The sequence below is a fragment of the Ailuropoda melanoleuca genome, chromosome 16 (assembly GCF_002007445.2).
Source record: "Ailuropoda melanoleuca isolate Jingjing chromosome 16, ASM200744v2, whole genome shotgun sequence".
NCBI classification, from domain to species: domain Eukaryota; kingdom Metazoa; phylum Chordata; class Mammalia; order Carnivora; family Ursidae; genus Ailuropoda; species Ailuropoda melanoleuca.
Window position 1 is genome coordinate 12,256,479 of NC_048233.1, and position 7,008 is coordinate 12,263,486.

A 7,008-nucleotide genomic window follows, 5' to 3' on the forward strand; every position below is an offset into this window, starting at 1 on the left:
GGCGCGGGGGGGAGGGGCGGCCCCCCCCCCGCCTCCGCGGCCTCTCCCTCTACGGAGTCTACTGGCTGGTGCCTGGCCGCACGTTCTCCCGCATAGGGGTTTTAGGCCGCAGCGATGGAGAACTTTCTACATCCCTCTGCCACCCCGTACCCCCCATCCACCCCGGCTCTGACTCTCAGATACCTGGGCGCCAAAGTTCTAAGCCACTGGATTCCGCTGGAGCTTTTTCGGTCCTCCACCCTAAGGCTCTACCTCCAGTGCGGACTGTATAGACAAGGTTCAAAGTCTCCCGTAGCCCCCGCCCCTGGAGACACATGATTGCTCCAACTCCAGCGACAAAACCTGGTTTGTCTCCCCCTGCACCCCATTACCTCTCATCTAGACGACTGAAAAACCATCTTTTTTTTTTTTTTTTGAAAAACCATCTTTTTTTTTTTTTTAAGATTTTATTTATTTATTTAACAGAGATAGAGACAGCCAGCGAGAGAGGGAACACAAGCAGGGGGAGTGGGAGAGGAAGAAGCAGGCTCACAGCAGAGGAGCCTGACGTGGGGCTCGATCCCATAACGCCGGGATCACGCCCTGAGCCGAAGGCAGAGGCTTAACCGCTGTGCCACCCAGGCGCCCCGAAAAACCATCTTAACTAGTTTTCTCCTTACCACTTCCTTTCCTCTAATCAGTTTTAATCACAAATTCCTCGTTAATTTCGCAAAGCACGGCTTGCTCTTTGCGTCCTTCCAATCAAAACCTTCTAACCAATTTCGTTACCATTTGTTGAGTGCCTGTTTCCAGACAAGTAATTTACAAATATCATCTCTACTCCTCAAACCACTAAACATACATATTTCATATGTATTTATAGTTTTTACTTTTTTTTTTACATTTTTACATTTTTTTTTACATTTACATTTACATTTTTGCATTTTACAAATGAGGAACCTGATACTCAGAATAATTAAGTGACTTTCTTAAGGTCGAAAGCCAATGGGCGGCTTGGCCAGGATTGAATACGCGAGGGTGGTGTCCATGTCCATAACCCTTTGTGGGGCTCCTGGGTGGCTCAGTGAGTTGAGCTTCCATTCCTGGTTTTGGCTCAGGTCATGAGCTCATTGGTTGCGAGATCGAGGGGGGTTTGGGGGGCCCTCCCGGTTGGGCTCCCCGCTCAGCAGGGAGTCTGCTTGAAGATTCTCCCCCTCTACCACGCCCCCATGCACAGGCGTGTGGGCTCGCATGCTCTCTCTCTAATAAGTTAATATATCTTTAAAAAGATCCATAACACTTTTTTTGTTTCTTTTTTAAAATTTTTTATTATGTTATGTTAGTCACCATACAGTTTTATTGCTCCCTGTCACCTCACCTCTTACAGATCTACGTATGTCCTGCATGGGGCACTACTTGTCAATTTTGTACGTTCCTGCCCCTGTGCCACAGAGATGGCCCCACCGGGACAACCCCCTCTGTTGCGCCCCTTGGTATGTGGCTTCTCTGAAAGTCCAACGTTCATTGTGTCTCCAGAAACACAGTATGGGCCTTCTGTCGGAACTCACCTACCATTTTGTTGGCTCAAATGTTTCTGCCTGTATGAGGATTTTATATGCTTGTTTAATCCCTGGTTATATTGTCATCTGGAATTGTTAACCTAATTGAGAGCCTCATTTGTGTGGGCTGCGGGTCTGAACCAACCCTGAGGGACTTCTGCTGTGCCTGCTTCTTGACAGAGCGGACCTTGAACCTGAACCAGATAGTGGGAATCAATAACGATGATACTGATGCCTTCTAGTTTTGTGGTAACAGATATTAACTTTATTAACTGTGTATAAAAAGGATTAACTTTTGACTAATGTTTATAGATCGCCATAAAATAAATGGCTATTTAATTATTTTATACTTTCTTGACTCTAAGGTGACAATGATTATGCGTCTCTGTTATTTTATGTGCCACCAAGAGAGAAAACAAATGCTACGTAGTAAGCTATGACATTCAATTGATTTGAAATCATCCAGAGACATTAAAATGTGAAATAGCCCGCAGTGTACGATTCATAAGAGATTGCATGTTGCTTTGTGAGAGTTCCTGAGTCTTTCCTCCTCACAGCTATGTCCCCTTTATTACAAACGACTCTATCAAAGGGCAAAGATCTATTTTTCTCTAGCTTCACCCTTGCCCAGGGGTTGCTCAAGAACTGTCCAATGATTAACAAAACTATTCTTTTTTTTAAAAAAGATTTTATTTATTTGTTTAATTTAGAGAGAGAGAGTGCGGGAGCAGGAAGAGGGGTAGAGGGAGAGGGAGAGAATCTCAAGCAGACTCGCATTGAGCCTGGAGCCTCACACAGGGGTCTATCTCAGGACCCTGAGATCATGACTTGTGCTGAAACCAAGAGTTGGACATTCAACCGACTAAGCCACCCAGGTGCCCCAAAATTATTCTTGATATTGGATCTAATGTCTATTTTAGTTACTAACATAGTTACAGCCAAATGGAGCCTATTACTCAGCATGGTCAAGGAGCAAAAACATTTGGGGATCAGAAGACATAGGGTCAGATGATCTGGATTCCAACTTGTCTCTTTCTTACCAGTGTGCTTAGTGTCTCCTTTGCAGGCCTTAGGTCCTATGTCTGCAATGTTGGGGTGATAATGCCACCTCAGTGCTGTTGGCAGGATCGAAATTGCTCAGGCACTTAAAACCACTGTGTGCACTGTTAAGGGCTGGACTCTCCCCACCTCCAGGGTCAAGTTGGTTTTACTACCAAGAACCGAACCCAGTTGCTTCAAGAGTGTCACATGGGTGCATCATTTTAAAGCACAGATTATTAGGAGGTTTCCTTTATCTGAAGACTTTGATATATTGTGAGATATTTCCCTTTGCAATTTATTAGGTATTAAAATTGAATAATGTTGACTGTGTGTGTACTGCAGACAAAAGATACTATATATATTGTTTATGCAGTGGTTTTGAGGGTAAAATGTTATGACGAAGCAGAATTTGGTAGGAAAGGGATAATGATAACTTATACTCCCTGAGGGCTGGGTATGAGCCCGTAAGCATCGTGAGTGCTCTATTTGGTTCACCTCATCTAACCTTGACCCTAACCCTGGGTGGAAGGCACTAGTACTTCCCCAGTGTTGTAGATTAGGAAATTGGGGCATAGACAGGCTAAGTAATCTATGTAGGAGTGGGCAGCTAGTAACAGTGAGGGTAGGGTTTAAACTCAGGTACTGTAGGGCCAGAGCCGTGCCGCTCTTAATGCTTCTCTAAGCATCTAGGGCAGTAGAGCAGGAAGGATGACCCCCAACTTCCAAATCACCAAGCACTGAAGAGGGCGGGGAAGAACGCTCTAGGGGACTTGACCGTTAATCAGGGCAATGGCTGCAGCTGCTTGTTGTTTCCCTGGAAATGAGAACCAGGAAGAGAGATGAGTTCAAGAGATCGGGGGGTGGGTGTGGAGGTGGATTTCTACAGCAGAGGAACCACTCAAAACATGGAGCTCGATGGGAGGCACATTCAGAAGCAGAGTTTACCGAGGCCGAGAGTGAAGTAATGCAAGTAGTAATATTTATGTGTAAGACAGGACAAAGCAGAGGTCTATCGACCGAAGTCGTATGCATGATAAGTTGCCTACTCACCATTTACAAGGAGAAGAGAGCAAGACCAGGAGCTGTGGGAAAAGAGACCGGTGAAGTGAGTATGGTAAGGAGAGAGAATTCAGTTGCTGAGGAGAGAGGAAGATTTGAAGGAAAGCCACTTGAAATGGAAGGGAGATTTTTTGGTGTTTTTTTTTTTCCTGATACATATGATAATTGCCTCTTCCATCTTTGCAAGAAATGGTCATTAAGTCAACCTACTTTCCCAGGTCAGTGGGTCACATGGGAAGTCAAGAGTTGAGCCTGGCCTTAATTAAAAGGAGATGAGGTTCGATGACTTTGGATAACATTTGATTGACCTTGAGTTTTATTTTTGTTCTTCCTTTGAATTGAAGCCCCAAACCATGCTCTAGACTGAGGTTGTACAATATGAAATCTTACACCCGAATTGGACAGAATAATGGAAACTAATTCCGTTGTTGTACGTTATTACAATCAGCCAGTTTGCTTTCGGTCCCCCCAGCCCTTTCAGAATGGGCTTTAATTTATTGTTTTAAAAATCACTTGCACATTAAAAAATTGGCATCTTCCATAAGTGTTCGTGACGAATATGCTAAGAATACCACTGATAATATCAATGAAATCAGTGAACACAGCTCCAAAACTCTTTGGCATCTTTACTATGTGACAGTTATAACTTTGTTTCCTCTGAGAAAAAGCCACTCTGAAAAGCAGGTAAACCAAGTTTCTGAGCCTTAAAAGCTGAGGTTGAGAATTACGCTCAGGACTCTGGTGTCTCAGGGGAGAGATGTAGGTTGGAGAAATAGATATGAAAGTCATCAGCATCTTCAGCTGCTCATGGGCACCTTGGAAGAGATGAAATGGCCCAGGTAGAGTAGATAGAATAAGAAAAGAGAACCTAGACAGGACGCTGAGGAATGCCAACATTCAAGGGGACAAGAGTGGGGGACAATTGCACTAAGGAGAATGAGAAAAAGTTGTGACATAAAGAGGGGAAATCTATGGAGCCACTGAGCCAAGAAGCCAAGAGAAGAGTCTGTCTCAAGAAGGAGTGATGGACAGTGTGAATGCTGCTAAGGGGTCGAATATGAAAGGGACTGGGAAGCATCCACTGGGTGTAACAACAAGAATGCCTCTGATCTTGGGGGGATCGAGCCTCGAGTCGGGCTTCACACTCAGTGAGGAGTCTGCCTGTCCTTCTCCCTCTTCTCCTCCCCCCCCCCCGCGCTCTCTCTCAAATAAATAAACAAATAATCTCAAAAAAAAAAAAAAAAGAATGCTTCTGATCTTGGCAAGAACAGTTACGACGCAGGTTGAGAGGTGCAGAAATCAGACTGAGTGATCCAAGGAGGGTGTGGCTGGTAAAAAAGTGGATGGCACAATTTGGTTGTTAAAAAGAGGTGGGTAACTGACAGCAGCTGAAAGAAGAGGGAAGGTCTGGATGCATTTTTTTTAAACATGGGAGGGGCTGAAGCAAGTTTTAATTTTGAAAAGGAGCTAGGAAGAAGGAAGATGTTAAAGATTCAGGATTGAGGTGGTTGAGTATTTCTGAGAAGTTGAAAGCAGATGTGAATCAGACCATTCTGAGCAGGTTGGACGTATCTTCCATCACACAAAGAGGGAAGGAGGACGTGATGAATATAGGTGTCTATTGCATATGTAGGTTGCAGGTGGAAAGTTGTGAGAGCTCATATCAGGAGGTTTTTCTTTTCTCTGTGAGTAGGTTATGAGAATGATGGCATAGGGACAGGACAGAACAGGTACCATTCTTTCCCTAAAGGCAAGGCATTGGCGAGTCAAACAATAATTGGCAATAGGGCATCAGAACACAGTCGTATCCACTACTAAGAAGGCTAGAATGTATGGACCAGGTAACGGGAATCTAGCCCACTAAGATTCTTAACTAGGACGGCCAAATAATCAGTGTTCCTGCCTCTCATTAGCAGAGAGTGTCATCTGATGCTTCTGAGTGCAGGCCTAAGAGCCTGAGGCTCAGAGAGGAGGGAGCTCTCTCTTCATTACCTCCTTCCCCCATCTGCGCAACGACTGCGTCCCCAGAGAGCCTTTCTCACCCAGGACACCCTACCAGATGTTTGACTGTGCACATGTTCCAACCCCAGGGGAGACCCCTCTCTGCCCACAGTAGTGATGGTTTCTCCTCTGCCTCCTCTTAGACCACAGCATAAAATCAGTACCCCAGGTATTTATTCACCAGAGATTGCTTCCTTGCAGTTTTGCTTCCAGATTACAAAACAGAAGGTCATTTCCTTTAATTTTCAATGCTTCTTAAGGTCTGGTTTGTGTGGTCTTATATTCATTTGGCACATGTTTGTTTTAATGCCTACTATGGTCTCAGGTAGGCTCTATAGTGGAGCAGGCGACAATAAAGACAAAAACCCTTGCTTTTTTGGAGTTCACATTTCAGTGTGGGGGACAGGCAGTAAATAAATGCACCAATAAATATATAATAGGGCAGGGGGTGTGTGTTGAGGCAGATATGTGTCACTGTGTGCCACTTTAGATAAGGTGGTGACATTTGAACAGAGACCCGAAGAAACAAGGGCATAACTGAGAAGATAGCTAGGGGAGTTTTTAAGCCAGTGAGAAGAACATGTGCAAAGGTCCTGAGGTAGGAAAGTATCTGGTATGTTGAAGCAAGCAAGGAAGCCAGTGTGGCTGGAGGTGACTGAGAAAGGGAAGAAGGCAGTAGTCACAAGAGTGGCTACAGGCATGGGCTCTTCTGGAGCCAAGCTGCCCAGGTTCAAGCCCCAGTTTCACCGCGTACAAGTTAGCTGACCTCAGGCAAGTCATTTGTCCTTTCTGTGCCTCAAGGTTCTCATCTGTAAAATGAGGATAATGATAATACCTACCTCATAGACTTGTTATAAGGATAGATAATTGTAAAGCCCTTAGAACAGTGCCTGACACACAGTAAGTGCTTTATAATGAATCTTAAACCAAGGAAGAAAAAAAAAATGACTTGAGAGAGTGCGATGGTCAATTTCATGTGGTAACCTGATTCATGGGAATACGCAGATATTTGCCTCAGCAAGATTCTGTGTGTGTCTGTCAGGGTGTTTTTGGAGGAGATCAAGATTTGAATCAGCAGCCCAGTAAACAAGATTGCCCTCCCCCGTGTGGGTGGGCCTCATCCAATCTGGTAGAGGCCTGAAAAGAACAAAACAAGGGGTAAGGGAGAATTTGAGATCTTGCCTGTTTTTGAGCTGGAACATTGGTCTTTTCCACTCAGACTGGAACTTATACCGCCGGCTCTCCTGGGTCTCCAGCTTGCAGACAGCAGAATGTGAGACTTCTCAGCCTCCATAACCACAGGAGCCAATTCCTTACAATAAATCTCTATATATGCAATATATAAAATTAGATATGATAAGATTATATA